Raw genomic sequence first — 27,229 nt, forward strand, 5'->3', positions numbered from 1 at the left:
ATACATCTGTTTCCTTTTCATAGTTCCTTGCACATCGTAAATGCTCAGTAAATATTTGTTGAAATGAAATATACAATGTCACTAGCTGTGGATTTTAAGACAAGAAAATTATAGTAAGACAAGCATTGAGTTCCTTTGTAGAAGAAATACACCAACATTAAAAAATGCAAATGATGGTGAATCCAAAAGGAAAAATTAAAATTGTAGCTTAAACAAACATGGAGCAGGACACTTTAACTAAAGACAGAGATATCTTATTTTTCTCTGCTGTATTGCCTGGCACAGAAGGGTCACTTAATTTAGAGTCTGATCCTTAGTTAAAAATATAAACTGCTTTTATTTAAACTGAACTCCCACTATTGTTGTTTAACTATTTTGTGGTTTTATTCAAGTGCTTGCAAGGCCCAAAGAACACCAGTTGGGATGACTTAGTGTTACATAAGGGTTCTTTTCATGGGATAATTTATGGTTAATTCTAGAAATTGTATCTCAGCTGCTTGCTTGGTTTCTCTTCACTGGGCATGTTCTCATAATGTACATAGCCAATCACTGGCTGGCCCCTGTACGAATGGTCTGGGCTGAAGGATAATAAGCACATGTGGAGAGAACATTTCTTAGGAGATTGTCCTAAATCAGTGATGTCTTATGGGTGGCAGAGAACCAATAATTCCAAAGGAGTTTTAATAGCACAATCTTTGCTGAGGAAGTAGAGTGAATTTGAATTCTAGAACCATGAGCAAAAAAATCAGATAGGATTCTCTTGCCCTTTGCCGGGTACAGAATAAACAGGTCTCACAGGAGACCCCTCTGCAGAGGGTGAAGGGTAACTCTGTGCGCCCCCCACCCCCGACCCCTTGCACCTCTTTCCCTTCCAATTGTTGACAGCACTCACACCCTTCCTTGACCTCCTGTGAGGGCTCCTTGGCCTTAGAAGATAATGGGTCCTTTAGCTAGCAGCTTGCTCTCTCATTCACTTCTAGCCTCCATAACCAGCTCAGCTTAACCCAAGCTCAGAAAACTGACCAACTTCAGCCTTGCGCTGCCCACTAGGTATCTATGGAAGACACTAGCAAGTCACTCATCAGCTAGCATGCAATCCTATGAAGGTGTCACTCCTCAGTCTTCTAAAGCTTCCCTGAAAATGAATGAGGCCTCTTCAAAGAACTTTCCTCTTAAGATTCAGGCATCTTGTAGGGTTGATCTCTCAGGATTCCATTACCTGATCCTTTCACATACAAACAGTCTACATAGACATTTCTGGTTTGCCTAGCTGTATCCCACTCAGGAATTCATTTTTATACTTATTGCTGTGTTTTTATTCATATCTGAAGTGGTCATTCTCCTGCCATTTAAATAGTGGACAGAGGACTTGCATCACTTATGCTGTAGCACAACAAACATACACCCAAACAGGACCATCTAGAAACATCTTCAAAGAGGGCACATGCCTTTAGGCACTTTTAAGTCAAGATGGAAAGTCCTCTTGAGGAAATGTTCTTGCCTATCAGAAATCCTCTGCTCTAGCCTCTCTATTGAGAGTTTCATGGAGTGGTGTGCTATTACTGGGGATGCATTATAAGCTTTATTCTAAGAATTGAAAAAAGAAAGCTTCCTTAACTAAACATAGTGGTAAATGATGGATGGTACCTAAGTCAGTTCAATGTTCAACTGGCTACACATCCTTGATTTGGTGGCAGATTAGTTCCAGTATTCCTGTGGTTTGTCCTGATAAAACATGCAGACACTATTATGATAAAATGGCTTTACCTCTGCCAGTTATTCCATGTAAAGAGAGATTAAATGAGAGATTATAAAAACCTTCCATCATTTACATAGTTTTCATCGTAGTCATTTAACAAGTAGACTCAAGTTTTCTTTTTCAACTGTTTTTAATCTCAGTTTAAGAGAAAACTTCAACCTGTTAGAATTTTAGTAGAAATTGTCACTGAGAGATGCTCAATGACAGTCTATTTTTGAAAGAAAATGAGTGATACAGCCCTTCTGGCTTTCTAGAACTTTTTTGATGCTAAGATTGTTGTTCTTTCAAAGAGCTTTCAAATTTTGACCTCAAAGGTTACCTTATTTTCAACATGTTAAAAAAAAAGAATAATTAGAGTAGTGAAGTCAAAAGCCTGGGAATAAGCTGCTAAACTTAGTTGTTCCAAGTTTATGGTTCTATGAAAAAGTATCTTAAAAAGAAGGATAGTCATTGGGACCAATGTAATTAGTATATAATCTGTCAGGCAAGCTTTGGATTATTTAGATTATAAAAATTGGGCTAATCACCTATTTGCCACTTTTCATATTATTTATGAATAATATTATGATTCAATTATGCTAAGCATCTTTCTCCAGAAAGTTTTGTCTATTTTTTTCTAACTATTTCCTTAGGAGAAGAGTTATTGGATCAGAGAGTCTTAATAAATATTGCCAGTCTGCTTTACAAAAAGATGGGCAGATTTAAAAAAAACAACAACATATCTAGCTATGTATCTGTGTTGATATTCATTCAACAAACATGACTTGAATGTCAACTAGTTATGAGAAACTATGATAAGCACTGGGGAATTAGTGAAGCATTGCAGATCCCCTGTCTTTGAGGAAAGGGGGAAGATGGGTAAATAAAGGACAAAATAGAACAAGATAAGGATTTGATTCGAAGTTACACTATGGGAACCAAGAATGAAGAGGGCTCTAAATGATGTTTAGAGAAGGCTTCAAGACTTGCGATATTTAAAGCAGCTTTGGAGGAAAAGGAGAGTGTTGTAATGGAGTTACTGCTGAGACAAATGAAAGGAGCAGAGCAGGGAGACATGGAAAGGCAAAGTATAATAATGAGGGTCAGTTGCTGGATGGTGAAGAACAAATATGGGGAACAAAATTAGTTAATTCTTCCCAGGACAAGATCCAGGGCCTTAAAAGAAAGACATATTTGAGAGATCAGGAAAGAGTTCAAAGAAGCTTTTGAATGATGTGTGGAATTTATTAGGGAAGTAAGGAAAATTCCAGGAAGAAAGAAACCGTCAAAGTTTCATTATTGACTTTAAGTGGCTTTAGAGTTATTGTGCATATGATGTCAGTGGACCCCCTTGACCACCTCATGTAGTAAGGTATACATTCTTATCCCCTTACTGCAGCAGAACTGGGGGTCAGTTAAGTCGAGTTATTTGCCTAAGGTCACACAGTTGAGTGGAGTGGCTCACCGTGTTGCCATGCTTCCCATTTCCGAAGGGCCACCATATGTCCTGTACTGGAGAAGAAGCCCCTGGTTCTGTGAACAGCACATTGGTGTGGCAGCTGATAGGGAGACATCTGACTTCTGATGTCCTCTGCAGTACAGTAAGCAGCTATCATTTTATCACTTAAAATGAGAATGGTTTAAAATGAAACACACTAATGGTTTCTATCTTTGATTCTTAGTATTTTATACACTACCACTTTTATAGGAATATTTTTAAAAGATAACATTTTCTGAATATATAAATATTTTTTATATGGCATATATATATATACACACATACTTATTTATGTTTGTATCTATTAATTCGAAGAAAATATCAGACATCTTAATTTGCACTATCATTCATTTTCTTTGCATTAAAAAGTTAAAAATTATCAACCATGATAAATCAAAGCAATATTGCACCAATTTTAACTCAATTTCTAAAACTTCAACCTGTTTGAGGAAATGGCTAGTCTTTCACAGTGCTGGAAATTGTGATGAGAAAATGAAAGAATAATTCCACACACAGAAAAAAAAAAAAGACTGGTACAAGTAGCTTCAAGAGGGCTACTATAAACGAAAGTACTACTATACAAGATTATAGAATTTTATTTTTAATGATGCAGAGTTTTCCAGCTTTTTTAGTGCTTTGTAGAAGTTGTATCTAAGGAGAGAGAGGCAATTTCATAAATGGCTTAGATAATTTTTAAAAACTAATAGCACAAGAAATAGTATAAATATCATAGACATTTAAAGTGTCTGGGTGACAGAGATGGCTAGAATCACTTATTCGATTTTTAAGTAGTGAAACAGATTTATTAAAAGGTTAATTATCTTCTTCAAGGTCACAAAGTTAGTGGCTGAAATTCAAAGCTTCTGTTTTCTTGGTATTTGTGACAAATTTAAAAATCTCCATAAGATCTGATATGGATCCTGTCAGAAGTGGGCAAATATTCTTTCACACATTAGAAAAGAGGACCAGATACCACGCGGTCACATGCCAGCATCTGTTAGCACACATGACGTTTGCTCACACAGAATACACTGGCTGGCAAATATGATTCCCTTGCGTGTAGATACAGATCAGTATATCAATAGCAGTATGTTCCAGGATTTCCTAAAGATCATCACACACACATCTCTATATGACTTCTCAGGCTGCCTGGAGCTTACAGAGACCTCTATCTATTCATGTTTTCTTCCCCTCGTTTTTTAAATCGACAGTGCAGGAAATAGGTTAAGCTACTGAAAAGACAGTAAGACCAAACCTTCAACTCTTAATTTCTGATTTCCCCAATAAGGAAAGACGTAATGTGGCTTTCATTATGAAATGTGTGGAAAGGATCCTGTTGAAACCATATGGCTGTTAGGAACGGCACAATCTCATTCAAGGTGCTAAGGACGCTAATGGGAGCAGGATGTCAGAAAAACAGAAATAGATCAATACCTCTCCCACATGTAGCTGTCCCCACCATCCGTCATTGCACCCGCTCCATGTAAATGAAATCAATCAGCGAGGAATTCTGTAAAATGCATAAAACAGTTGTCTTGTAGACTCTAGCAGAAGATAAATGATTCCAGACGTTGGACTGTGGCCATTTTCCCACACATGCTACAGAGCTCTGACATCCATATTGGGCCATAACACTGAGTGGTTTCTGCTTCTGCCAGTACTTCCACTTCTGGTTTGGACTACACAGCCTCTTAACACCAATGCAAGCTAAATCCCTTTTTGTCTGTGCAAATGATAAGGCAACTGCTTCTTTTCCAATAAATGGAACCTGTGATCCCTCTTAACACTTTTTGCTATTTGTCAAAGAATCTCATCATTCCAAATCATTATTTTATTTCCCTTTGGAATTAGACAAATCCTGGCCTAATAAAACATACGACATCTGACAGTGAGTACAAACCACTCAGATATAACAAACAACTATACACAGTACAAGTCCAACTTTGAAAACAAGTACTTAGGAAATTGTATTAAATATAAATAGCAGGATTGTTTCGTAAGTAAGTTTATGTTCTGAAAGAGAGTGATGGACTTTTAAAGAGAAAGATAAACTGAAAAAGATTCAGGGGGGCTGGGGTTGTGGCTCAGTGGTAGAGCGCTTTCCTAGCATGTGTGAGACACTGACTGGGTTGATTCTCAGCATCACATATAAATAAATAAAATAAAGTTCCATTAACAACTAATAAAAATATTTTTTTAAAAGGATTCAGAAGCAGCTTCCTTTAAAAAACGATGTCAACATCAACAGCATTATTTGGAAGGCCCACGGGAAGTCTAGGTCATATTCAAAGCTATTGAAGTAACCTATTCCATGGAATTAAGCAACCTTATAGGCAGTTACACCCTGCCAGCCTCTTATATTTGAAAGGTGGTCACTTTCTCACTAAATCGTCTTTGAGGAAAAATACAAACAATTTTGCCCATAGTTCAGAAGAAAAAAAAAAGAAAGAGAAAGAAAAGAAGGAAAAGATTTAAAGAGGGAGGAAAGAAGGCAGAAAGGGAAGGTGAGGGGGAGTAAGGAAGAAAGGAAGAAAGTATTTATGTCTGTAATCTAAGATAGAACTGTTCTTTTTGAGATTAAATAAAAGTAAAGTAAATCTTACTGTAACTTTCAAATATCTTCAAAGTGAATAATGACAGGCACTGCTTTTTAATTTTAAATCAAGTTCTTGTTAAAGAATATTCACCTAAATATCAAATCCACCACAAAGAAAACTTTATATATCAATAACGAAACGACAGTACAAATAGGAAGCAACTGCTGTCTTTCCCACCACCACGACCTCTTTTTCTGTGGAACACAAACTTACTTTGTTTAAAAATGTCCTTAGGCTGTCCTGTACCTTTGAAACAAAACCACTCTCGTCTTCATTTCATTTTCTGCTTTCTTGAAAACTGCTCCTCAGTAACCGACAGATGGTGCATCTGTCACTGAGCGTTTCCTCTTCGTTATCTCTGCCAGCTAATATTTCCTCTGTGCTTAGCTGTTGTCCGTGAGACTGGTCCACATCATTCTAGCCTGATCAATGGTGAGCCTGGTTTGAGGTTGGTTTTGGCCCCGCCTCTAGCTCCAAGAGAAAAAATGAAAACTCACAGCTGGATTTCCTATAAACCCTCTCTTTTAAAACTGGCTCTGCAGCTCTGGCACATACCAGAGGAAAAATGCTGCCAGTCTATCACAAACCAAGAGGAGCACTCCTTCTCCTAGATTCTCCTGCCCAGTGTCAAGCATGCATCTTATCTAACAAATCCCATTTAAGTGAGCCTGAAACTTCACAGGAAAGGAGGAAATTGTACACTTGGTTTAGACTTTTTCATAATTAATAAAATTCAAAAGATGGCCATGATGGAAACACACACACACACACACACACACACACCACCATGACTGAATAATCTGTAACTTGTTCATACTGTGTAAAGCAATGTCAAAGAGAAAATGGGAAAGGAGAAAATGCCCAAATAGAACATTACCAAATGGGTATGCATATGATCTTCTGTCCTAACATAAAACATCATTCATATTCAGATGAAGTTATAAACTAAGCAACATAATTTACTAGGATTCATACTATCAGTGATCTTAATGAATCAAGAGAATGTAAGAGATGTATTTCAGGTTCTAGATGAAAGAAGACTGCTAGATTGTTCTGAATCAAGGAAGGTGGCCATGTAACAGTCTGCTCTACGAATGAGGATGAACTATGCATTCTAAACTTTAGATTCTGTACAGTCAAGAATAGTCAAATCTTTTCAGCTAGTTGGGGCACACAACTAATGCAAACAATCTTATGTGAGTGTTACCAAGGCTAATGATTTGAATATTAGGATCCAGAGTCAAAAGGTATCAGTTTTATTTCTCGGTGGTGTCCTTGAACATGAAAGGAACAGAATAAACTCTGGGGACCTCACAGGTGATTGCAAGATTAAATGAAGACCACAAAGTACTTTGTTGTTATAATTCAATATTCATATTGTTCTTTTCAACAACAGAGGGAATATTAAATCAATATAAATATTTAATCTGGCAAAGGATGGTATACCAAAGTAAATACAGCAGCCTGTGATAAGGAAAGCTAAAGATAAAAGGACTGTGGGAATAATGTACAGAGTCTAAAGTGCATGCTGAGAATAAAGTAACTCAAATTTTAAATATTTGGACTCTATAGTAAGAAAGAATATATAGTAAGCATAAGTCAGAGGGGAGTTGAGTAGTGAATGTTTGCTACCTTAATTATGCTTCCTCAATCTCACCTAACAGAATACTGGAACTGTCATCTTCTATAAGCCCTTTAAGGGCAGAAACACACATAATCAACATTGGTCAACTAAGTAAATGAGTGAACTAGACAATGAACTGCATAAAAGTTACTCATGCTAAGAGAGGGGGCTTGGGTTACTGTGAGAAATCTGAGCTTGAAACTGGAAGACCAGACACATTAAGGTTGAGACTTCTGTGTGTCCTTGCAGATTCCTCAAATGTGAAGGTGGGATTTGGAAGAAGAAAGGCTTTCTGGACACTGGAAAGTAAGAAGAGACCTAGTGTTCCAAGACCCCTTGTCTGATCTAGCTTTCTGCACTCACTGTCCAAACCCCTCCCCTTTCCTACATCCTCCTCTAAGAAAGTCATCCTGCCTACAATATGCTTAAGTGGAGAACCAGAATGTTTGTAAACATCCCTTTAATGAAAGCACAGGGATTGTTAGAGTAAATTTTCCTATATGGTGTTTGTGAGACCTTGTTTGCTTCAGGGGGAAAGAAGTGAGCCTCTAAGTCCAACAGGGTCCATTTCTATTTGGCCTGTATCACTGGTAGCTGGGCATCTGTGGAATTCAGGCTAAGGAAAAATAAGTGATATGGGAGTCACCTGCTCCTCCCTGTATGGTATTTCACTACCAATGACGGGTTCATGACTAAAGGTATTGGAAAGGTAATCTACTTTCATAATAGCTCCAGATATGCTATCTCTTATTCCCATACTGAAGGATTACTCTAATTTTGGGAAAGGGAACCTACCAACTGTAAAAATCTAATATAATAAATACTTTTTAATTCCTATAGTATACAAGACTTTCTATAGATTAGTTATATATTAGTTACCTTAGAAAGATGCATATTGACAGCTTTCTTTGGAACAGCTGGTTGACAAGGGCAAACAAAATTACAAGTTGAGTGTCCCTCATCTAAAATGCTTGGGACCAGAATAGTTGCAAATTTTGGAGTCTTTCAGATTTTGGAGTATTTGCATATGTTAATAATAAGATATCTTGGAGATGGGAGTCAAGTTTAAACATGAAGTTCATTTATGTTTCACATACACTTTATATATAAAGGTAATTATATTTGCAGGTAATTTTACATAATATTTTTAATAGTTCAGTAGATGAAACAAAGTTTCATGGTGTGGAATTTTCCACTTGTAGTGTCATACTGGAACTCAAAAAGTTTCAGATTTTTGATTTTTGGATTAGGAATTTTCAACCTGTATGACCAAAAACAGAATATGAGACAGTGAGGGTTGGAAAAAGTGTAGTGCAGGTTCACAAAGGAAGGACTGCATCTAGGGTTTGGAGTGGGGGTGGGAGAATCCAGAAAGCGCTTTCATAGTCATAGACTGTCTTGCAAGGCAGTGCACTTGAGAAAGAATGACACTTTCAAAGTAGTGAACGAGCTCTGATGCACAGAAGGAGATAGGAAGCAAGGCTGATGAACCTGAACAAGTTAGTTGCAATATCTCACTGTTAAATGGATAATAATGGCAGCCTGGGTAGGCAATTAAATGGGTTAATACATGCAAAACGCTTTCAGCAGAGCTTGTCTTACACATTCAATACATATTATCCATCATTCCATTGTTAGAATTTTAAAAATATAAGTGACTAAGATTACACTTAAAGGGTTGAATTTGATTAGCTGTAATTCAAGAAACAATCTCTGCAAGAATAGCTAATTGCAATTCTTGTCTGTAAGCTACTTTAAAATACTTAGGCATCCATAGTGCCATATTATGTGTGGGTTACTTAGGGTAAGCTATAACCCAGGTGCTGATAGCATCTAATCAAGCATTCCAAGTTGTGGACACAGTCTTACAGGCATTCTAAAGAGAAAGCCTATACTTCAGAATTGGCTGCTATAAGCATTGCTGTCACCATCTCTGTCCTCCACCTCCAGTGAGCAATTTGAGCATCAGAAATGGGTGCTGACTGGTGGAAGTCCTGACCATTGACTAGTGTGCTTGGTGGAATTAAGGTATTCAAGAAATACAGATTGGCTAAAAGTCTTTCTGTGTAAAAACCCAATAAAGCCTTCACCTGTTGGGTAATAATTCCCTAGTTTAAATACCTTAATAATTTTGGTCAACTCATGAACTTTGGAGGTCTCTTTTTGCCTAGTGCTGGCTATCAGGGTGGCAGAATCTGCCTTTGCAATACCAGTGTTTACCTCAAGTCTCAGAAAAATCTTTTATGTTAAGGCTGTGGTTGAAGCATTTAAAAGGAAAGCTAAGAGCCAGGACTTGTTCAAGCCTGCATACTGATTTCTGAATGAGGGTATGTGGCTGCTTGTTTGTTTGTTAATTAATTAATTAATTAATTGGTGCTGGGGATGGAGTCCAGGGCCTTACCTATGTTAAGTGAGTGCCTACCACTGATTTACATCCCCAGACCCTGTTGCTTAACAAATATCTCTATATCTGACTACATTTGGTATCAACATGACTTCATCATGAACTTTTAGGGAGAATTGTTGATCCTCTTTTGCCTTAAAATGTCATTATCTGCTAAAAAGAACCTAAGAGTTAGGTATGCCAATTTTATCACTATAGTCCATTATTAAAGACAGCATGGGACATGAAACCCATAGGATATTTAAGAAAATTAGCCAAAATTCCTAAGTTTACTTGACTAGAGAGCTCAAAATAAAGACGCTTCTTTTGGCAATAATTAGATCTTAGATACTAAGAGATCCACACATTTCTTGGCAAAAAGAAATTATAAGAAAACAAAACACCAGAGATGTATTACACATTATTTTTGTTATGCTATGAATATATTATAAATATGAAAGTAGTTTTCACTCTGTAAGAGGGACTCATTCATTTTTAATAAATTATTTTCTTTTATTTTTTTTTAGAGAGAGAGAGAGAGAGAATTTTTTTTAATATTTATATTTTAGTTTTCGGCGGACACAACATCTTTGTTTGTATGTGGTGCTGAGGACCGAACCCGGGCCACACGCATGCCAGGCGAGCTTGAGCCACATCCCCAGCCCCAAATTATTTTCTTATCTTCACCAAGAATACCCAGCACATTTTAAGACTTTATGAAAATAACCTTTAAAATATTTTTCTTAAAAGTGTTTTAAAATAAAACATTCAATATTAAAATAAAAACTGAATTAAATTAAAATGTAAAAAATTCAAACAATGCAGAATGTGGATTAAAAAAGTGAAACCTCATTTTATTCCCAACTCTTAATTCCACCTTTCTCCCTATAGGAGACACTATTAAAAGTGTGGTCCTGAATGTGTTACACACACATCTGTGTAACAATATGTAATGTGAATATGTAAGTGTATGCCCCATGTATATACACATATTTTATGTTGTGAAATATATACATGCATCTGTACATATGTGTACATATTCAACCATGCTGCATACTCATAAGATAGTTCTTTTCCAACAAAATAGAATCATAGTACATGTATTATTCTCAGTCTTATTTTGTTAATTTAACTTGTCTTGGAGATCTTCAAATAAGCAGTTAAGGAAGCTATTAGCTTAGATCACTGGAATCCAAATGATTGCTATATTTAAAAGTGTGGCACTGGGGGAGCAAGGCCCAGAGAGCAGCATCATTCCTGAATGGCACCAGAGCATGTTTGCCCTTTTCTTCAGAGAGAGGAAAAATCACTTTTCCCCTAAAGCTGACAGATATTCCACTTCTGTTTCTCTCTAGTAATTTTACATCATGGGCAGTATGGGAGAATAGATGGATGAATGAGTGAATACACAAACTATTAGATGAAAAACTTAACTGAATGGAATTAAATTTCTTTACTTCCTGAAGGAGACAGACTATCCTCCTACCATGCACATAGGTATTCAGAGTATGCTTGCCTTGTTTTCTACCCCACTTTAATCAGAAAATTAATACTGCATTCTACTGTTGAGTTATTCTTATTAATAGCAATGGAAAGATCAAAGTTTGGATTTGACTGCTGAATTGCTTGGGTACAGATGTACCCGGAGCACAGGCAAGTGGTGACATGTTCATTCATAGGGGTCCTGCGGGCAGGACAGGCAGGTGCAAATGTGGATAAAGAGAGCTGAGGGACTTTCCACACTCTCTATGGTCATTTTCAAGTTGCAACTTGTGGTTCTCGAGTTCTCAGACTTCTATGTGTGCGTCCAACACAATTTCAGTAGCAAGCATTTCAGGTAATGCTGAGAGCCAAGCAAATCCATGTTGACAATGCACTCTAAACATAAACTCTATAGTCTCTTTCCCAGCATTTTCAATTCCTAAACAGGCATAATAATCTATCTATAATTTCTACTATTATTAAATGCCCTTTCTTTTTGGGGAAAAAAATGTTACCTTTTCTTATTAAATTCCACTTTCTTATAAAATTCCACTTTGCTCTAAGCTTTATTTAAAATGGAAAGTTTTGTGAAATCATTATGTTTCTAGATCAAGGGAACCTACACCTCATCTCTGACACGTTCTTATTTTGAAGCAAATCAAGGTTAATGCATTTGGCTGCTTGGAATAATGACCATGATTTCTTGAACTTATTTTATCTAAAAAGATTCCATACAGAGAGTCAGACAGCATATCTGCAGCATGGCATGAGGGCTCTGAAATGGACTGTAGGAGTAATGACAGCTGTACATGGAATTCAAATGATAAGAATTTAATTCCACAGCAGGCACTGTTTGAAAGTGTCAGCACTCTTTTATCTCTGTGGATGTTCCACCATACACACAGGATTTTTATTGCAATATTTTTGAATTTCTAAACATTATTAGGCCTTTAGCTTATTTTAAAACCAAAATAAGAGGAGAAAGAGAGGAATGGGAAAACAATTTTGTTGTGTCAGCAAAAAGTCAACCGTGGTTTGGAAAGCTGTGCTGAAAGCAGAGAAAACAAACTCAGGTGGTACAAAAACTATTCACAATAGAGACTCTGAAGGATACAAGTGATAGAAAAAAATATAACAAAAACAAAACAAAACAACACCAAAGAGTCTGCTTCACATTAGCATCTTTCCTATAGGTTTGATGCTCCAGAGAGCTGGCTCTTTGCTTCTGTTGCCAAGGAATGGAGCACACTCTGGCCTCCTCCTGGTAGGGAAAGTACTTGAAGTTCTGGCATTCAGCAGCCACAGACCAGGAAAGTCTACAGTGAGGCAGAAAGCATAAACTACCTGCTGGGGAGAGCCAATTTCATGCATTGTGTTCATGGCAATACTACAAGAACAGATTTGCTTCTTGTAACTGGCACTACTGTTCTTCGGGAGTATCTAATTCCATGCTCATCTTGTCCTTTCTCCCCTACTGTCCACTAACCCTTCACTTGTAAGTATCAAATCTTATCCACAATTCTCAGTTTGTGATATCTTTTATCATGAGCAGAGAAATCCAGAATTCCTGATAGGACAGTAAGCATAGGGACCTGCTTTAATTAACATGCTAAAGAGCATCAACAATGAAGCTGCAGTTTGGAAAGAACAAAGCCCTGGTTTATGTGGCAAGCAGGGTTGATCACTGCCTAAGCTGGATTTCTTCACTAAGTTGTTTTGAATATTACCTCACCTATCATTGCCTCACTCAATGTGTAAGGAGCCTAGAGTTTGGAGGGTTAGCCTCAAAAACTGAATTGTGCAGTGAAATTTCTAAAATATCTAGTATCTCTTTTAAAGTTCACTTTGAAATTTGGGGATTAACACAGACCCAAAGAAGATTCTGCAAATTTAACAAACATCTTTATATATATATATATATATATATATATATATATATATATATATATATATATAAAACAAGCCCCCAAAGTAAACACATTCCTCATTTTTTTGGTTTATATCTGACTGCTTCTAACAATAGCTCTTCATGACTTGATTGAAACCAACTTAAAAACTAAACTTGGAGGCATACAAATCCAAAAGGTCTAGGAATCTTAGGCTCCTGGAACTTGTTGTGTTTCTTATTTTACTGTGAAGCGTGGGTGGCCGTGCACATTCCTGGCAGCTATAAGGCATTTGCTAATGTATTTGACTTTAAGTTGTTAATCACACTTATCAACACAGGCAAGCAGCACTGGCCACAAAAGATTAGCTACTCTCCTGTAATGCCTCAGTAATCCAAATGCGGGAACATCAGCGCTGAGTGATAGTGGCATCTGCCAGCTCCAACAACCCTTCAGTGACTTCAGAATTTATTAAAAACCTTAGCTTTTATCAATACCAGATTTTTACCACACACACACACTCACACACACACACACTCCTGTGATAATAGCTAAGGCCAAACATTTGGAACATATGCAATGCTGTGCAGTCTGTAAGCTTTTTAAAAAACAAGGATGTGCTTCAAAACACCACAGATGTTTTGAGTTTCAAGGTGGTCTTCACTGTCAAGAGATTCGAGGGCACTGATCTCCTACAAGAAATGTGTGCAACCAGCAGGACAGGGCCTGGTTTCCAGGGAAACAGAATCATGTTTAAATCCCTTGGAAGCATTAGGTTCTGGCTATAGTTTTCCCCCTAAGACACCCAAACTGTTGTTTCTTGCAAAAGAATATATTTATAAGAACAACAAAATGCTCTACCAGCTCAGAGGTGAGTGCTTCAGAGAATCCAGGAATAAAATGAATATGTTGTGGAGAAAAAAAATAAATAAAAAAAGAACACCCAGAGGTGGGCCTACTAGTCTCTGAATTGTGGAACCTTGCTTTCACTTAGGATTCCTCTCTAAAAAGACATCAGCAGACCACTTTCTACTTTGTTGAAATTATGCTGAGGTTCCCATGTTTAAAGCATATCCTTTGTTCTTCCCCAGGCCATCTTAGCCCCATATGGTTAATGTTATGGCTTTTCCCTCAAAGCCCCCTGTGTTAAAAAGCTTGGTCCCTAGGGTGGTGATATTTGGAGGTGGTGGAAACTTTAAGAGGTGGGGCCTAGTAGGAAGAAATTATATCACTTGGGGCTTGTTCCTAGAGGGGATACTGGAACCCTGACCACTTCCTGCCTCTCTTTCTTTGCTTTCTAGCTGCCAGGCAATGAGAAGCTTGCTCTACCATGTGCTCCTACCATGATATGCCACCTTGCCACAGGCCCCAAAGCAACGACCCAACCATGAACTGAAACCTGCAAAACTGTGAAACAAAATAAATCTTTTCTTTTTATAAACTGATTATCTCAGGTATTTTGTTACATAATCAAATGCTGACAAATACAACTAATATTTACTTTACTTTTACATAACAAAATGAAAACAGTGAAGATTTATCTCCTATTTCAACTACCAGCCAACTCTCCAAATAGCGTCCTCTTGGTGCCCCATAATCATTCTTTCACTTTGTAATATATTATTTATTTACTTTTTAAAAACAAACCTTATGATACTTTGTTCTTTTGATCATGACACAGTCAGAGTTTGGATCCATGAAACTTGGACATGATGATGCTCATCATATTTGAGGTCCATTTCCTCATCTGGAGATGTGGCTGCCACATGGGTCAGATATGATTTAAGAATTAATGGAGTGAAAAACTATGAAAACAGACAAATATCACTCTCTAAATGTATTAAAAGAAAGGTGAAATATTATTTCCATAAAGCATGTGAGTGTGGGCCATTCAAAAACCAGAGATGCTCATAGGAAAAGACATCCACAGACTGAAGGTGAAAGGTTAGGAAAAATCATACCACTCACATGGACTGTGGAAGCAAGCAGGGGTTTTCATCCTTGTATCAAATAAAGTAGACTTTAAGCTAAAGTTAATCAAAAGGGATAAAGAAGGGCAGTACATACTGCTCAAGGGAACCATACACCAACAAAATGTAACAATTATAAACATATATGCTCCAAACAATGGAGCATCTATGTTCATCAAATAAACTCTTCTCAAGTTCAAGAGTCAAATAGATCACAACACAGTAATTCTGGGTGACTTTCACATACCTCTTTCACCACTGGATAGATCTTCCAAACAAAAGCTGAACAAAGAAACCATACAACTCAATAATATAATCAATAACTTAGACTTAACAGATATATATAGAATATTTCATCCTTTAATGAGCGAACACACTTTCTTCTCAGAAGCACATGGATCCTTCTCTAAAATAGACCATATATTATGCCACAAAGAAACTCTTAGAAAATACAAAAAGTAGAGATACTACCTTGCATTCTATCAGATCATAATGGAATGAAACTAGAAAACAATGATTAAAAAAAATAAAAGCTACTCCAACACCTGGAGACTAAATAATATGTTACTGAATGAACAATGGGTTGCAAAAGACATCAAGGAGGAGATTAAAAAATTCTTGGAAGTAAATGAGAACACTGATACAACATACTGAAATCTCTGGGACACTCTGAAGGCAGTAATAAGAGGAAAGTTCATTGCATGGAGTTCATTCCTTGAATGAAGAAAAAGTCAACAAATAAATGACCTAATGTTACATCTCAAAGCCCTAGAAAAGTAAGAACAAATCAACACCAAAAGCAGTAGAATACAGGAAATAATTAAAATCAGAGCTGAAATCAAAACAAAAGAAACAATTGAAAAACTTGACAAAACAAAAAGTTGGTTCTCTGAAAAAACAAATAAAATTGACAAACCATGTTAATGAAGAAAAGAAGAGAGAAAAATCAAATTACTAACATACAGGATGAAAAAGGTAATATGACAACAGACACTACAGAAATACAGAATATAATTACAAATTATTTTGAAAACTTGTACTCCAATAAAATAGAAAATTTCAAAGGCATGAACAAATTTCTAGAGACATATGATTTGCCCAAATTGAATCAGGATGATATATACAATTTCAACATATCAATTTCAAGCAATGAAATAGAAGACACCATCAGAAGCCTACCAACCAAGAAAAGCCCAGGACTGGATGTATACACAGCCGAGTTCTACAAGACCTTTAAAGAAGAACTAATACCAATACTCTTCAATTTATTTCAGGAAATAGAAAAAGAGGGAGCACTTCCAAACTCATTCTATGAGGCCAATATCATCCTGATTCCTAAGCCAGACAAAGACACATCAAAGAAAAAAAAAACTTCAGACCAATATCTCTAATGAACATAAATGCAAAAATTCTCAATAAAATTCTGACCAACCGAATACAAAAACATATCCAAAAGATAGTGTACCACAATCAAGTGGGATTCATCCTAGGGATGCAAGGTTGGGTCAACATATGGAAATCAATAAATGTAATTCATCACATCAATAGACTTAAAAATAAGAATCATCTTCTCAATAGACACAGAAAAAGCATTTAACAAAATACAGCACCCATTCATGTTCAAAACACTAGAAAAACTAGGGATAATAGGAATATATTTCAACATTGTAGAAGCTATCTATGCTAAGCCCCAGGCCAACAGCATTCTAAATGGAAAAAAATTGAAAGCATTCCCTCTAAAAATTGGAACAAGACAGGGATGCCCTCTTTCACCACTTCTATTTAACATAGTTCTTGAAACACTGGCCAGAGCAATTAGACAGACAAAATAAATTAAAGGGATATGGATAGGAAAAGAAGAACTCAAATAATCACTATTTCCTAATGATATGATTCTATACCTAGAAGACCCAAAAAATTCCACCATAAAACTTCTAGAACTAGTAAATGAATTCAGCAAAGTACCAGGATATAAAACCAACACCCATAAATCAAAGGCATTTCTGTATATCAGTGACAAATCCTCTGAAAGGGAAATGAGGAAAACTGCCCCATTTACAATAGCCTCAAAACAAAAACAAAAACAAACAACAACTTGGGAATCAACCTAATGAAAGAGATGAAAGACCTCACAATGAAAACTACAGAATCCTAAAACAAACAAACAAACAAAAACAAAACAAAACAAAACAAACAAACAAAAAAACAACAACAAAGAAGATCTTAAAAGATGGAAAGAGCTACCTTGCTCTTGGATAGGCAGAATTAATTAATATTGTCAAAATGATCATACTACCAAAAGCACTATACAGGTTTAATGTAATTCCAATCAAAATCCCAATGGCATTTCTCATAGAACTAGAAAAAGCAGTCATTAAATTCATCTGGAAAAATAAGAGACCCAGAATAGCTAAAGCAATCCTTAACAAGAATAGTGAAGCAGGTTGCATCACTATTCCAGACCTTAAACTATTCTACAGAGCAATAGTAACAAAAGCAGCATGGTATTGGCACCAAAATAGACTGGTAGACCAATGGTAGACAATAGAGGACACAGAGACTAACCCACATAACTACAGTTATCCTATATTAGAAAAAGGTGCCGAAAACATACATTGAAGGAAAAGATAGCCTCCTCAACAAATGGTGCTGTGAAAACTGGAAATCTATATGCAACAAAATGAAATTAAACCCCTTTCTCTCACCATGCACAAAACTCAACTCAAAGTGGATCAAGGACCTAGGAATTAAACCAGAGACTCCATGTCTACTAGAAGATAAAGTAGGCCCAAATTAGGCCTCTACTTCCTTAATAAAACTCCTATAGCATAAGAATTCAAATCAAGAATCAATAAATGAGATGGATTCAAACTAAAAAGCTTCTTCTCAGCAAAATAAACAATCAGTGAGGTGAATAGAGAGCCTATATCTCGGGAGCAAATTTTGCCACTCTCATATCAGATAGAGCACTAATCTCTAGGGTATATAAAGAACTCAAAAAGCTAAACACCAAAAAACAAAAACAAAAACAAATAACCCAATCAATAAATGAGCCAAGGAACTGAACAGACACTTCTCAGAGGATGATATACAATCAATCAATGAATATATGAAAAATGTTTAATGCAAATTAAAACTAAAATTTCATCTCTCTGCAGTCAGAATAGTAGCTACTAAGAATACAAACAACAATAAGCGTTGGCGAGGATGTGGGGAAAAAGGCACACTCATACATTGCTGGTGGGAATGCAAATTGGTGCAGCCCATATGGAAAGCAGTATGGAGATTCCTTGGAAAACTGGGAATGGAACTATCATTTGACCCAGCTATCTCACTCTTTGGTTTACACCAAAAGTACTTAAAAACAGCATACTACAGGGACATCAATGTTTATAGCAGCACAATTCACAATAGCTAAACAGTTTCTGTGTCCTCTATTCTTTACCATTGGGTCTACCAGTCTATTTTGGTGCCAATACCATGCTGCTTTTGTTACCAGATGCCCTTTAGTAGATGAATGGATAAAGAAAATGTGGTATATATACACAATGTGTATTACTCAGCAATAAAAGAGAATAAAATCATGGCATTTGCAGGTAAATGGATGGAGTTGGAGAATATAATGCTAAGTGAAGTTAGCCAATCCCAAAAAACCAAATGCCGAATGTTTTCTCTGATATAAGGAGGCTGATTCATAGTAACATTGAGAGTGGGAGCATGGAAGGATTAGAGGAGCTCTAGATAGGCAAAGGGGTGGGAGGGACAGATAGGGGGTATGGGGGTAGAAAAGATGGTGGAATGAGATCAACATCATTACCCTAAATACATATATGAAGACATGAATGGTACAAATATACTTTGTATACAACCAGAGATATGAAAAATTGTGCTCCATATGTGTAATATGAATTATAATGCATTCTGCTGTCATATATAAAACGTTAGAATAGGGCTGGGGATGTGGCTCAAGTGGTAGCGCGCTTGCCTGGCATGCGTGCGGCCCAGGTTTGATCCTCAGCACCACATACAAACAAAGATGTTGTGTCCGCCGATAACTAAAAAATAAATATTAAAATTCTCTCTCTCTCTCTCTCTCTTAAAAAAAAGTTAGAATAAAAAATTAAAGACAATAGTAACAAGTAGAATATACCACATGGGGAAAACATAAAATGAAGAGATATTAATTAAAACATATTTGTAGAAAAATAAAACAGAGATAGACCATGTAGCTTTTTAGGATCAAGAGTGTTTGGCAATATTTGACCATTCACCACGCATCATAACCTCAAAAATTAGAGTTTTGAAAAGACATTTCCCATCTGCCCAGCTTGTTTTTGATGACATGTGCAAAATGATTACTGGCCTACAGTTTGTAGTTGAAGGCACGCTGGTGACCCACCACACTCATGTGCCTTTAAGAGAGCAAGGAAGGATTGTGTTTTCCCTATTAGGAAGAAAGCTACTGAGCTGGAGATAGGAAACATTTTCATTAAAAATACTAAATTTTTGTAATGCAAAAATAAATAAATAAATATTACCCCCAACCCCCCTAAATTTAAATTAATGTCAATATAAATTAAACACAAATTTGATTTTTCAAAAATTCAACTTTACTAAAACTTTATAAGTTCAGGAGCTGTGTTGGGGCCAAAGATAATAAGAAATGATTCCTTTCATCAAAAAGCCCTTCATCTAGCAGGACAAGTGAAGAAGGAAGTGGTCATTTCTAAAGAGAAAGACAAGGGATGTGAACATTTACTGAGTGCCTACTTAATGACAAAGTGTGGGGCAGACTACATTTTACACACACATATACACACATTTCATTTTATCCCCAGTCTGCAGAGGACAAAATGTAAGTTCAGAGATTTATTTGGAGTTCCAGGCTATACATCAGTAGCTAACTCTGTATTTGAATCTACTCCAAAGCATGTCATTCTAAAGCCCATACTGTTCCTACATGATGATGCCCATTCACCTCACTTCTCTGACTTATAGCAAACTGTTTAACCTCTCTGCTAAATAAAACATTATAAGAAATGCTGCCAGTACCATAACACAGCAGGAGTTTGTATAAATTCAAGATGGCATTATCACAACATATCCACTTATCTTTTATTCAGTGGTCTGTGAAAAGCAGATAGCAGAGTATATATTCTTGAATCTTGGCTTTTAGATTTTGATATTAAAAAAAACAGAAAAGGCCACTGTGATAAATATATGTTAGTTCACATTGTTCCATGCTTAGTTATACTGAGTTGCATGACACTGAAAATCTGAGTATATTTGTAAGATCATTTCTTTAAAAAGAGAACCTAAAGGTAAACCTAGAATCTGGATGACTATAAATATAAGGGCACTAGAAATACACAGAGTATATTACTTCCTCAGTTTTTAAAATATGACAAACATCTCTTTATCATACCTATTGTATACAGAGTACTGTGTAAGATGTGGGGATGGATATGAGAATTTAAGAAAACAAATTTCAAATAATTTTCCATGGAATAAGGGAGATGGTCATCATGCAGTACCTCATAGGTCAAGTGTGTGACTTTAGAGGAGGGAGGGGTGGAAAGAGTATGAAAATAAACAGCTACCAGGGTTCCAGACTGAGATGCTGATGGGAAGAGGAACTGCTTTTAAACCATATTCCTTTAGCACCTCATCAGTACCTTTAATAAAATCATCAACTTTTGCAATGAACTGGAACTAGAAACTGGTATTAGGGCAGAGACTTATCAATTTATTTGGTATGTGTCCCCCACTTCCCTCTTGAGTTTAGTTCACATTGATCCTGAGTGGAGCCCTCCTGACCCTCTGCTTGACCAATCCAACTCTCCTTAGTGCTCTGGCTTACTCTTACCAGTCCTCTGTGCAGGACTGGCCACATAATTTGTGTATCTCAATACAAAATGGAAACACACCTTGCTAAACATCTATTAAAAATTTCAATCTCAAAGAGATCATTGTATATCCATATTCATAGCAGCATTATTCAAAAGAGCCAAAAGGTAGAAGCAACCCAAGTGTGCATTCACAGATCAATGGAAAAACAAAAGTGGTCAATACATATAGTGGAATATTATTCAACTTTAAAAAGCAAGGAAATTCTTACATATGCTACAACATGGATGGACCTTGAGAACATTATGCTAGATGAAATGACAGTCACAAAAAGACAAACACTATATAATTCCACTTATAAGAGATACCTAGTGTAGTCAGATTCATAGAAAGTTAAATGGTGGTTTCCAGGAGCTGGAAAATAGAAATGAAATGTTGTTGTTTATAGGTATAGAGTTTCAGTTTCATAAGATAAAAAGAAATTGGACAAGAATGTGAATATGTTTAACACTGCAGAACTATACACCTGAAAATGGCAGAGAAGGTAAATTTCATGTTCTGTGTATTTTATTACAATTAACAAAATGATGAATGATTTCAAGATGGTAACAGCAGAACCTTAAATGAAGCACTGGGACCTTCTAAGCTCCAGGCCCTGCATCCTATTTGGTGGCACATCCACACAGCCAATATATAGTATTAACAGATGCAGAATGTTTCCAGAGTGCATTCTGCTGACTTCTCCTACAACACACTAACTGTTCACTTCTACTGGTTTCCTACTTTTCTTTTTCTGCATGGTTCTCTATGTTACAGATAAAGAAGGAATAAGATAGCTATATGGGCTATTCATATAACATATAAATAGCAAGGTCCTAAAAATCCCCCAGCCAGTTAAAATTTTTAGCAAATCAGCAAATTGTTCCAAGTTCCTCTTTGGTAATGAATAATGTCATGGGGAGAATGCCTCAGTAAGTTGAAGAAACATGGGCCTGGGTCTAACTGCTATAATTCTTATTTGTTACCAGACTGACCCTTCTTAAGACTAGATTAATTTCATGTTGACCACTCGTCTGTGAAGCACTGATAAATTAAATGATTGGTAGGTATATTCAATGCTTTCATAGGGAAAGAGAGGATAAAAATCCCCCTTTTTTAAACTTTGAGATTACTACAAAATTTCATTTCTGAGAACAGACCACAGATTAATTTAGTTAAGATCTGATAGTAACCTAAAAAAAACTTTGGTGGAAGTCGTCCAACTTGTCCTAGATTACCCAGCATTTATTGGCAGTGCTGAAAGTCTGGAAGAATATTTGAAGAGTTATCTGAGGACAGCAGTTCAGACAGTGCACTGCAATACAGAGTTCCAACTCTGCTTCTTCAAGACCAACGTTTTACTATTGCTATCATAAAACAAAACTAAAGACAACTTGGATACATTTCAGAAGCTCATATTCTTTACATTTCTGGCCGTGAAACCAAATATTCTTAAAACATTCTATATAGAGAAGTTAAAACAGTGGGTTCTGGAGCCACACTGTGTTCAAATCACTCCTTCTACCACTCCTGGAAGTGTGCCCTGAGCCATTTTCTGAGTTTATACACCTGTAAAGTGGGGACAACAACAATAATACCCATGTCATATGGTCATTGTAAAAGAGAATGAGTCCTTACATGTAAACACTTAGAACATTACCTGGTAGTACTAAATAGTAACTAAATATTAACCATTATTTTCTCCAGATTTAGGTTTTCTGAGTGATATCCACAGCTGATTACAGGAGGGGATGACACCTGACCCAAGAGGCACTAGCAAAGGCCCCAAAGATTCCTACTTTGGGAAAACGGAACTAGGTGGCCAAAAGCAATTTGAATCTGTGGTAGCGAGAAAAGGTAGCAATTACATTTGATAATGTGTAGGTAAGAAAGCAGAGGAAGTTGTCTGACCAGGTGACAAAAAGTAACTCACAACTTGTGGAGAGAAACAAAGATGGGAAACACCATTTTGTAATGGGGTAGAGATAATGTTTATTTCTTCTAGGTCTTCATTTCAATTCCCATGAACCCTAACTGTATCTTCTCTCCTGGTGTTAGTTTTGAGGAACAGTTCTTATCTTTATAATCATTCTGGAGTAGTCAGGATAGGCTAGATTATGCTTCAGTAACAAAAGTCCATCCCACCCAAATCTCAGCAGCTTTTCACTAGAGTGTACTCTTCACGCTGTATGAACAATAAGGATTAGCAGTGAGTACATTTCTTTTTAGTCCCTCAGAGACATAGCTGAAAATTTCATCTCAATGATCCCCACAGCAGCAGAAAGAGAATATGGCAGTCACACATTGGCTGTTAAAGCCTCTGCCTAAAAGTGGGACCTATTCACTTTTCATCAATCAAATCTAGTCATATGGCCATGCCTAACATCAAAGAGGAAGTTCAGTCCTACTTCATGTCACATTAGAATATTTTAGAAATAGCCCTAATGACTACTATGCTCCTTTTATGGTTAAACTGCTTTCACTGGGTCTCTGTTTCTTCAAGAAACAATAGTGACATTAATAATGGTATACTATATATGAGATGGAAAGCACCATCATCTCTGTGCATTTTTCTCAAAACTGTCTTTCTGAGTATAACCACATCTCTATTCTGTGTAGATATGTGAGTTACCTGACTTTTGACTTTTGATTTTACAGTTAGAAATTTACCTAATTACTATGGTTGTCAACTATGGTTTGAATGTGTTCATGGATTGGAAGCTTGGTCCTCAGTGCATCAGTGCTGTGTTGTGGGAGGTGAGTGGATCATGAGGGCTCTGCCCTTATGAATGGATTATCCATTAATGGATTAAGGGGTCATCATGCAATTGACTTTCTTATAAAAGTGAGTTCTCTCTGGCACACTTGCACTGTATTGCAATGTGATCCATTATGCAATATGACATAGAAAGAAGGCCCTCACTGGAAGACATCAGTGTCATGTCATTCTCTTGGATTCTCAACTTTGAGAATCATGAGCTAAATAAACCTCTCATCTTTACAAAAAACCCATCTCAGGTATTCTGTTATGGAAAAAGAAAATGGATTAAGATACTATTCCATTCCTTTTAGGAACAAATAAGAGAAAAATTGGAATATTTCAGAAATGAGATATTGTGTGATAACAGATTTTTTCTTTTTCTTTTCTTTATTTTTTAGTATGTGGACCTAAGGATTTAACATTAGATCATCTGAACTTTTAAACTAAATAAATAGCTTTTTGAAGGGAAATGTTAGAAAATGGATATAAGCCTTTCTTTTAAAATAAAATACATACATATAATTTACTATTCTCTTAATCACTAAAGATGAATATTATGAATAGCAGTTATTATACCATGATATCTTTTGTACCAAATAAAATATGCATTAATTCAATAAATCATATCAAGTGCTCTGTTAGAAACTGGGGATACATGGGAAATAAGAATATCCCTGACCTCAGGCTGCTGATAGGGCCCTCGAGCCTGATTGACTTTTTTTTAAATTTTATTTTTTAGTTGTAGTTGAACACAATATATTTATTTGATTTGTTTATTTTTAGGTGGTGCTGAGGATCAAACGCAGGCTCTTGCACGTGCTAGGCGGCCGCTCTACCGCTGAGCCACAACCCCAGCCCTGAGCCTGACTGACTTTTTATAATTATTTTATCTCACTTCATTGCTGTCAAATCAGCCACCACTTTCATCTTCTATCAGTCCATCTATAGCCACCCTTTTCCTTCTAATTTTTAATATCCTCTGAGAGCCTGAAAAATAAATTTAAAAACTATCTGTAAAGAAAGTGTAAATAAATCATGTTGTAAGGATGTCAGATACTTCCTAGGAATAAAACACCAGAACTTTGGTGAATAATATTTGTTATTTGTTTTTAGATTTTTTTTCCATTGAGCTGATGCTAATACATAACTGAGTTTTGGATGAACTTAGAACATCTTGTGTTCTCATTTCATCAGGAACAATTATCCTTGATATATTTTATATAAATACTGCCTTATATTCTTCTTTAAATCTTTTCCTTAATTAAAAAAAATTCTTCATGTTTGCATGTGGTTCCTTCTAATAGTAATGTTCAATTACAAATTTAGAAAACTATATTAGCAAAGTAATGCTTGTACCAAATGCTTGTTTAGGCTCTGATTATGGATCAGATTCAACTCCATATGTTGAATCTCTAACCCCAATGTGCTTGTATTGGGGATGGGGTCTTTAGTAAGTAATTATAGTCAGGTGCAGCTCTCATGATGGAGTTTGTGAAGAGACATAAGAGAACTTGCTCTCCCTCCTCCATATGAGATCTCAGTGAGAAGGTGGCCATATGCAAACAAGGAAGAGAGAGATCTCACCAGATTCTACCATGCTGGCACCCTGATATTGGACTTCCAGCATCCAGAAATGTGAGATAAAGTTCTTTTGTTCAAGTAACCCAGTCTATGGTCTTATATTATGGCAGCCTGAGCAGACTAATATAAGCTTTAAACAACTTATTCTTAGAGATAAATTTTATTTGTGTTCTTTTATTTTTTTTTTTATAAATAACCTATTCTTTCAATTTCACTAATCACTTCATTTTGTCCATTTTTGTCTCATAAGAGAACAGGAAGTCTTTAGTAAAAGGCTACTGCTGGCCTATTGCCATAAGTGTTATGATATTTGAACAAAAGTTTTCAAATTTAATCCTGTTATTCAGATAAGAAAATGTAGTAAATGATTGGGAAATAAGTGAAAGTTTAATATTTAGTCTGGTTCAGGTAATGTTTAGACAAAAAGTTCATTCTCTGACTCATTTTATAAACTATCTTTTAACTATCTTAAAACAGTGAAAAGAAAAAGTCCACAAAACAAAGAATAAATACCTGCAGTTGTGTGCTGGGTATTGAGGATAAGTGTAGAATAGTTTTCAACAGTTAGGTGGTGGGAAAGGGAAGTTGCATATAAAAAGTGGCATTTGACTGGGAGTTTCAGGGATATGAAGAATTCTGCCAGGTTCAGAAGTGGTGGAAGGGAGGAGTCATTTCAGGCAAAGGGGACATAAAAGCAAGACACGGAAGCATAAAGGGTACATAGAGTGCTCATGGAAAATCACCGAAGGCCAGGAGAGAGCTCTGGTGGATTTTAGTCTCCAGAGAAGGTTCGATTCATCTCTGGACAACATTATTTTCTCACATATTTCTTTCCACAGCATATATTTTCAACTTTTTGAGATGAAACATTTAAACTGATTGTTTCTTATTTAAACTATGAATCTATTACACTATCAGGCTTTTTAAATTCTTGATAAACACTTGACAAAAATGAATTAAGAGTACAGCTGATTTAAAATTATAATTTGAAATTAAAATTAACCTGCTGTTATAAAACAGACTTTTTAGTCTATTAATCTACATGGTATTTTTAGTCCAAGAAATTCAGTTCATTTGCCAACAGGCAGCAGTTGACAAATAGATAATAATCTGTGGTTAGTCAACCAAGCATTTTATTTCAACATTTTCTTATTTTCCTTACCTCTAAGCATACTATTTGTCTCCAAATGAAGAACTCACTTTTGTGATTGCCTATGTCCTGCACACATACTAGTTTTATACATTTGAATGAAGATTTTTGCAGTTCCACAACATGCCCACTAGAGGCCTGTGAAGAGCTTTTTTCCCCTAACACATAGTGTCTCAAACCGGGGAAAAAAAAATCTAGATTTAAAACAAATAAGAAATATTAATTAAAAATCAGTAAGGCAAAGATTGAATTGATAGGTAACCTTGTATTAAGTACCATAATTGTGGATAAAAGAAACAATACAAAGTTTTCAAAGTTCAAAATACTAAATTGCAAAACTTGCAAATTGACCCCCCCACACACACCAAGAAGATTTATTTGGGGACATGAGGACTCAGTGAATTACCATTTGCCATGGTCATGACTGAAGAGTGATGGCTCCAGTCTCCTTCTTTACTGTCCCACAAAGAAAGCAAAATTAAAAGACATTTTTGAAAGCTTTAGCAACAATTCTAAAAGGCCACCAGGCTCTGGCTGGCTTTGCCTAAGTAGAAGTATGTACAGTGGTGTATTAGCGGGAATAAAAATTTCTGGCAACCTGTATGGGCTTCCAGATCTTCTAGTGCATACTAAATACAAAAGGCAAACTAAGAGGGAGGGTTCCTGGGTGGGA

General features: G+C 36.2%; 1 protein-coding gene across 9 annotated transcripts in view; it reads right to left on the bottom strand.

Annotated features, from left to right (window-relative positions):
• The window catches only part of Stard13 (StAR related lipid transfer domain containing 13), a 482,586-nt gene that overhangs the window by 87,495 nt on the left and 367,862 nt on the right, over positions 1–27,229 (bottom strand). The window contains exon 1 of one of the 9 annotated variants that reach the window (XM_058582530.1): positions 6,047–7,282. The exons of the other annotated variants lie outside the window; for them this stretch is intronic. The gene's annotated coding sequence lies outside the window, so the exon portion shown is untranslated. Of the gene's footprint in view, positions 1–6,046; positions 7,283–27,229 lie in introns of those variants that run through there. 9 annotated transcript variants of the gene reach the window in all.

This window comes from Marmota monax, unplaced genomic scaffold (genome assembly GCF_021218885.2).
Source record: "Marmota monax isolate L192 unplaced genomic scaffold, Marmota_monax_Labrador192_F-V1.1 WCK01_AAM20220418_F8-fsc00011, whole genome shotgun sequence".
In the NCBI taxonomy this organism is placed as follows: domain Eukaryota; kingdom Metazoa; phylum Chordata; class Mammalia; order Rodentia; family Sciuridae; genus Marmota; species Marmota monax.